General features: G+C 35.2%; 1 pseudogene; it reads right to left on the bottom strand.

The window, feature by feature from the left end:
• Positions 1 to 6,761: 6,761 nt before the first annotated feature.
• LOC106736038 (60S ribosomal protein L34 pseudogene) overlaps positions 6,762 to 7,813 on the bottom strand; it is a 29,824-nt pseudogene continuing 28,772 nt past the window's right edge.

The following is a 7,813-nucleotide window of genomic DNA, read 5'->3' as shown; positions in this document are numbered from 1 at the left end:
TCCCGAGAAGAGAACGGAAGAGAAGGGATTGCAGCATGGCCATCTTCCCTGGGGGGTGATTTCTCGCTTTCTGTCTCTGTGTTTCTCTCTGTCTGTCTGGTGAGCGCACGTGGCCTATAGCAAAAAACTCTGAAAAAAAAAAAAAGAAACATTTCTCTGATAAAGACGTACATAGGCTGAAAGTGAACTGGTAGAAAAATATTCTATGCAATCAGAAATGTAAAACAAGTTTGGCCATGTGACACTGATATTAGACAAAATGGACTTCAAGAAAAAAAACTGTAAGAGGAGACAAAGATGCTTATAGCACTAAAAGGGCCAATTAACCAAGAAAATATAACAATAATAAATATTATAATACCCAGCCCTGGAGCACCCAGCTATGTGAAAGAAAGGGTGCTATATCTAAAGAAAGATAGACACAACACACTAATTATTGGGGATCTCAACACTCAACTGTCTTCTCTGAACAGACCATTTAGACAAAAAAATAAACAAAGATACAGTTCTAAATGATACCATACACCAAATGGAATTCACAGGCATCTAAATAACTGCTTTTTAAATATTTTATTTGGTTTTTATTTTAAATTTGCTATTTCTTATTTATATTTAATCAGGTACATCTTTACAGCATGCACTGTTCTTTCTCCCTATTACCCTAACAACCACAAAATACAGATTTTACACACCCCCATATAAAACATGTTCAAAGATGAACAAAATCATAGGTCAAAAAACAAGCTTTTACACATTCAAAAGAATACAAGCTATATTCAGCATCTTTTAAAATAACAATAGAATAAAACTTAAAATCAGCTATGGAATAAACCCTCAAATATACACATGTGGAAAATAAACTACCTACTCCTGAATGAATTTATAGCAACTGAAATAATGAAGACTGAAATAAAAAGATTCATTGAAAACAATGAACACATGAGTTTCCATAACTTTTGGGATACAGCAAAAGCTGTGGGAAGTTCACAGCAATTAGTGCTCACAAGAAAAACAAACAGAAAAATAGCAAATAGTCAACTTAAAAACAACTCAGGAAACTCTAAAATGAAAGCAAAAGGACCCCAGGACCAACAGTTAGCGTAATGGCTATGTTGCTGGACTCCCACGTAGCATACAGCGGTTCGTGTCCCAGACCCAGTGGCTTAATACTCATGCTGGGCACATGTGCATGTGTGCCCAAGATCCCGAGAGGAGAATGGAGAAAGGATTGCAGTGTGGTCATCCCCTCTGGGGGGTGATTTCTTGCTTTCTGTCTCTCTGTCTCTCTCTGTCTGTCTGGCAAGTGCATGCACCCTACAGCAAACACCTCTCAAAAAAAAAAAAAGACCCCAAAACACTAGGAGAAGAGAAACAAAGATTTGATCAGAAATACATGAAATAGAGAATAAGAGAACTATCTAGAAAACATATGAAACCAAAACCTAACTCTTGGAGAAGATAAAATTGACACACAACTAAATTTAGAAATTGTGTGAATGTAGAAGGTTTAATGCTAAGTGAAGAAACTCAAATTATGAAAGCAAGGCACTGTATGTCTCCAATTAATGTATACTTAATGTCTGCATTATATGACAGAAACTGAAAGATTAGATGGTATAAAAGCATACAGAGCAACTGTGGATAATAGAGACAGTGTGCGAGTAGGTTGGACAATGAGGAGGTCAGAAGGTGAGAACCAAGGGAGGAAAAAGGCGATACATTTAACAGACACAAAAATGAATAATTATCTGTTGATGATTACTCTTTGGGTAATATCTTTGACTGAACTATCATACAGTGTAGTTGTTGAACTATCATAGAGTGTAGTTATGCTTGGAAAGTCTATTATGTATGCTGTAAAGAGATAAAGTATCTGAATGTAAATTTTTTGTTAATTTTTTTAAATAAAAAAAGAATAGAGAGAGTAACTAAATAAAATAGTAATGAAAAATGCACTATTACAACTAACATAACAAAAATTCAAAAGATCATAAAAGAATAGTAAAAGCTTCTATATGCCAACAAACAAGAAAATCTAGATGAAATGAACAAATTTCTGGACATACATAATCTTTGAAAATTAAACAAGGAATAACTAGAAAGCTTAAATGAACCAATAACAAGCAATAAGATTGAATCAGTAACAAAGTCTCTCAACAAAGAATATCTTGGGTTCCATTGATTTCACCTCTGAATTATACAAAAAAAAAAAAAATCTAAATTCTACTCAAACAATTTCTAAAGACTCAAAATGAAAGAACCTTACCAAATTCATTGTATAATGTTTTCATCACTCTGATCCCCCAAAGAAAAATGATATAATAAAAAATAAAAAATACAGACCAATATCCCTGATGAATAAAGATGGGAAATTTTTTGACTAGCAAATTGTATCTAACGACATATTAAATAGATAATGCACCATGACCAGGTAGGTTTTATTCCAGTGGTGCAAGGGTGGTTCAACATATGAAAAACAATAACTGTAATAAGTCTCAAAACAAAAGGAAAGAAAGAAACCATATGCTCTTATCAATCAATACACAACCCATTTAATAAAATACAGCATCTCTTCATGATTAAGATTCTCAGGAAAATTGGTATAGAAGAGACATTTCACAACAAAATAAAAGCCATCTATGGCAAACGCATATCTCACATTATAAAAACGGAAACAGCACAAGCTGCCATTTTTTCCACTTTTTTTTCAGCATACTAATGGAAGTCCTCATCAATGCAATGAGATGAGAGAGTAAAATAAAGGCATTAAAATAGAAAAATAACAAGTTTAAGTATTTTTACTTGCAGATGACATGATTATATACATATTAAACCCAAAAATTCATACAATAAAAAACTTCTTGAAGTAATAATTAAATATGGTAAAGTGCAGAGTACAAAGTAAATGTACAATCACCTATAGCATCTTTATACATCAACAATAGATAGATTCAAGCAGAATTTTTTAAAAATTATATTTACAATAGCCAGAAAAACAGTAAAATACCTCAGAGTAAACCTAACCAAGAAAGCAAAAAAACCTCTACAAAGAAACTCTAAAAAACTAAAAAAAAAAAAAAGTTGATAAACAAAGGTAGAAAAGAAATCCCATATCCATATCCCATGTTTCTAGATTGTAAGAATTATTATGATCACAGTGCCAAATCTACCTTACTTAATATACAAATTCAATACAATTCTGATAAAACTACCAAAGATATACTTTACAGAAATAGAAAAAAAAATCAAAATTTGTCTAGAATCAAAAATCCCATATCGCCAAAGCAACACTCTTCCAACTCTGCCTAGCGAATATAGTGGGATGCATCTCACTTTCTGATGGCCATCCCCATCCTAAAATACATCAGGAAACTGAGATAATCAAAACAGCATGGTGCTGGGGAACCAGCAGTTAGCGTAATGGCTATGTCACTGGACTCCCACGTAGTCGACCACAGTTTGCGTCCCGGACCCGGTGGCTTAAAACTCACGCCGGGCGTGTGTGCATGCATGCCCAAGATCCTGAGAGGAGAATGGAGGAGAAGGGATTGTGGCATGACCATCCCCCCTGGGGAGTGATTTCTCGCTTTCTATCTCTATGTCTCTCTCTGTCTATGTCTGGCAAGCGCACGCACCCTATAGCAAAAAAACCTCTCCAAACAAAACAAAACAAAACAAAAAAACCAGCATGGTGCTGACAAAAAAAATAAAATAAAATAAACAACAACAACAAAAAAAGAAAGCCAGGCATGTAGATAATTGAAATCAGCTCAAATATCCAAGAACAAATGAATGGATTGAAAAAAAATGTGGTACGTGTACATTATGGAATACTACTTAGCCACAAAGAACAATGAGACCCTGACATGTGATACTGAGTGGATGAATATGGACAATTTAATGCCAATTGATGCTAACCAGCTATTAAAGAGAGGCAGTGTGTGTGTCTCTCTTAATATATACTGAATTTCTGCACTTTTTGGCAGAAATAGCAGGGAAAGCAACTGAAGAGTCTAGAAACTATGGGAGGGTGTAGGTAATAGTGGGAATATATAAGAGAATCGGGGAAAAACAATTAACAGAGAAAAAATGAAAAGTTATCTCTTGATGATTATGTACACAGCAGTATCTATGGCTGGACTAATATGCAATGTATTTATGCTGGGAAAATCATTTTGTAAGCTGTAAAGATGTACAGTGATTAAATATGAAAAAGAATATAGGATTTTTGAAAATAGATCACTATTTTTGCTTTATATAATATATTCTGTTTAACAATTTCTTATTCACATTTAATTGCTGTACATCTCTATACAATACAATATGTGTTTTTCAGAGTGTGAAGTCCATAAGAATCAAATAAAGACAGAGGGAGACAGGGAGATAGAAAGCGAAAAATCACACCCCAGGGGGGATGGCCACACCACAATCCTTTCTCCTCCATTCTCCTCTCAGGATCTTGGGCACGTATGCACATGTGCCCAATGTGAATTTTAAGCCACTGGGTCTGGGACTCGAACTGCAGTCAACTACATGGGAGTTCAGCTACACAGCCATTACACTAACTGCTGGTCCCACTACATGCACTTTTTATGCAATCCACATGAATGAATTTGGCCAGAATCTCTATTGTCTCTGATGTTATCTCCCAGTAATTTTCTGTGCACTGATTTCTGGTTTGTTCTCTGAGTATAAGTTTCTATTTTTTTCTTGTTGTATTTAGAGTTTAACCTAACCTTACTAATGCACTATAAAGTCTCATATATATTGAAGGCTTTAAATATAATTTTTTTTACTATTCCTTGAAAGATATTATTGAGGCAAGCAGTTGCATGATGATGGCACTGAATTCCCAAATGGCCAACGATGGTTTGAGATGCAGACCCAGAGACTTGAAAAGCATGGCATGTGTGTGTGTTTGTATATGTGTGTGTGAATGCATACAAAAATCCCAAGAGGAGAATAAAAGAGAAGTGATTGCAGCATGGCCAATCCTGGGGGATGATTTCACACTTTCTCTCAGTGTCTCTCCAATGAGCATTATGTACCCTATGAGAAAAACTTACAATTCTTTTTTTTTAAAAAAAGGCATGGAGCTGGCCTGTTCAGAGAAGCTATGCTCTAAACTCCATCTTCTAGACTCTTGAAATATTGAGACAAGCACACTGGAGGAGAGATTTTGTCACAAAATGATGAGAAACCACCACAGAGGTACAAGAAACATGAGAAACCAAGGAAATATCTCCCTAAATCCCTCATCATTTACAAACAGTACAGTAGAACTCATGGAAGTGTCTGATAAAGAATTCAAAATATTTATAGTGACAATACTAAGCAAGATGCAAGAGCTGAGAGATAATTAACTCCAGAAGATGCAGTAGAAAAGACATAACAAGTTCTAGGAGGCGTTGAAGTTCTTCCATGATCTGAAAGAAGAAATATACACTATTTAAAAAAAAAAGACATAACAAGTTCTAGGAGGTGTTGAAATTCTTCTATGATCTGAAAGAAGAAATACACACCATTTAAAAAAAAAAAGAATCAAATGGATCTATTAGAGATGAAGTCTGTCATTCAGGAAATCAAAATCCCCCCTCAAAAGTATTAAAAACAGATTAGTCCATGCAGAAAATCAAATCTAGGATGTTGGAGGCAAAACCTCTGATCAACAACAACAACAAAAAAAAACTGAGAAAATAACCCCCCAAAATGATAATACTATATGAAAAATACTAGGCAGCATTAAGCATTAAGTGGTCAAACATCTGGATAATCAGTATCCCAGAAGGTGAGGAAACTAATAAGGATATTGATAATTTATTCCATGAAATCTTGGAAGAAAACTTTCCAAATATAGAGAGGCATTCAAATATCCAGATCTAAGAAATAAAAAAGAACCACTGATAGAATTAACCCAAGAAGATCATCTCAAAATAACCACTGATAGAATTAATCCAAGATCATCTCCAAGGCACATCATAGTCAGGTTGGTCAAACCTACAGACAAAGACAAGATACTAAAATTGGCAAGGGAGAAACATCAGGTTACTTACAAAGGTTATCCAACAGGACATCAGAAACAATGTGAGCAAGAAAAAAATGAGAAAATATATTCAAAGTGTTAAGTGAAAAAGAGTTTCAACCAAGAATACCTTACCTGGCAAGGTTATCTTTTATATGGAAAGGAAGGATAAAAACATTCTCAGATAAATAAGACCTGCAAGAATTTGCCAATAGTGAACTCACTCTTTAAGAAGTTCTGAAAAAAGTGCTCTGCCAGGAAAACTAAAGGCACATACAGAAATAAGAGGGAAAAAAAAGGCAATTAAGAAAATTACCTATTTAATGTTAGGTACAAGAAATATCAATAAGAGACCAGCAGTTAGCATAATGACTATGTTGCTGGACTTCCATGTAGTTGACCCCAAGAGGAGAATGGAGGATAAGGGATTGCAGTGTGGCCATCCTCCCTGGGGGGTGATTTCTCACTTTCTGTCTCTCTGTCTCTCTCTGTCTGTCTGCTGAGGGCTCACGCCCTATGGCAAAAACTTCTCAAAAAAAAAAAAGAAAGAAAGAAAGAAAGAAATATCAATAATAACGTTGACTGTTAACTTTTGGAAATTAAACAGAAAGATTGGACCACAGCAACAGTGCATTTTCAACAGAAGAGAGTTTGAACATAAAACTGAATTGGCAAAATAGAATTTTTTGACATTTTTTTCTTTTGATTTTTTTTTTATTAATCAAAAGAGCATCATTTTTTATTTAGCTTTCTGACTCTGTGTTTGTGCCTTCAAGACTTTCATGACGATTTTCTGTTCCTCCATAAGGAAAGCATGCTTGATCCACTCCTAGACGCATTTCATGCACATGGAGCCACCGTAGGCCCTGCTGACATGCTTCTTTGCTTTAGACAGCCTCATGAGAACTTTGGATCTCACAGCATGAACCCCTTGGAGTCGGCCCAGGCACATGCTGCATGCAGATTTGGGTGTTTTCCCAACCTTCTTGGTATAAAGGTAAATGAACCTATTACCAGGGGTCCAGGACAGTCAAGTCTTGTTGGAGGCTGTGTTTTAGGAAAGCCTACGCTGGTAGGTCAGACGCTGGACCAGCCTGAGTGCCTCTAGACACCATCCCCAGAAGAGGAAAAAGGAGAATTTGGGGAATTTTGAGTACAATTTTACTGATTTATTTTTACTATGCTTTGTAATTTTCCCAATTTAAGCATTTTACTTTCTTTTGAGGTGTATATAGGTTCAGCAATTTGTCAAAATATTTTTCTTGTTATGCTTTTTTAAATGGAAATGTAAACTTTTCTTCCTTCCTGACCCCTCTGGAATTGGAAAATATTTGGGAGTTTTCTTATTTTGTGGCAGAAGGGTTATTTGCATAAGTTTAATAATGGTTGTTACATTGAATCAGAACTTGAAAATACTCATTATTGGACAAGGTTTTGACTGGAATGTTATTCCTGAAGATTAATCAGAAAACTATGGGAACTACAGTGGATGTCAAGCAAGCCAACAGAAGATCTTAGAAAATGGCCTGGCATCATTAATAGTTCTGCCTGGCAGAGAAGATTAGAGAAGATATATGAAAGAATTTATAACAAAAAATAACCTGGACTATTCCATTCCAACATTGTAATCAGTAGAGATTGCAAAAGAGCAACCACACCAGATGATTATTTTGAGAAAGACTTTGAAGAAAGAAAGAGAGACTGACCTTTGCTAGCAGATGATATATCACAGAATACTTGGTAGGCAGAGCTGAATTGAGAAGGTTTATGTGTGACTTGTGTGCTGGGCAT

The sequence above is a fragment of the Tupaia chinensis genome, unplaced genomic scaffold (genome assembly GCF_000334495.1).
Source record: "Tupaia chinensis unplaced genomic scaffold, TupChi_1.0 Scaffold000614_1, whole genome shotgun sequence".
Classification (NCBI taxonomy): domain Eukaryota; kingdom Metazoa; phylum Chordata; class Mammalia; order Scandentia; family Tupaiidae; genus Tupaia; species Tupaia belangeri.
The sequence above is the reverse complement of the archived record's forward strand: the minus strand, read 5'-3'. Positions and strand labels throughout refer to the sequence as shown.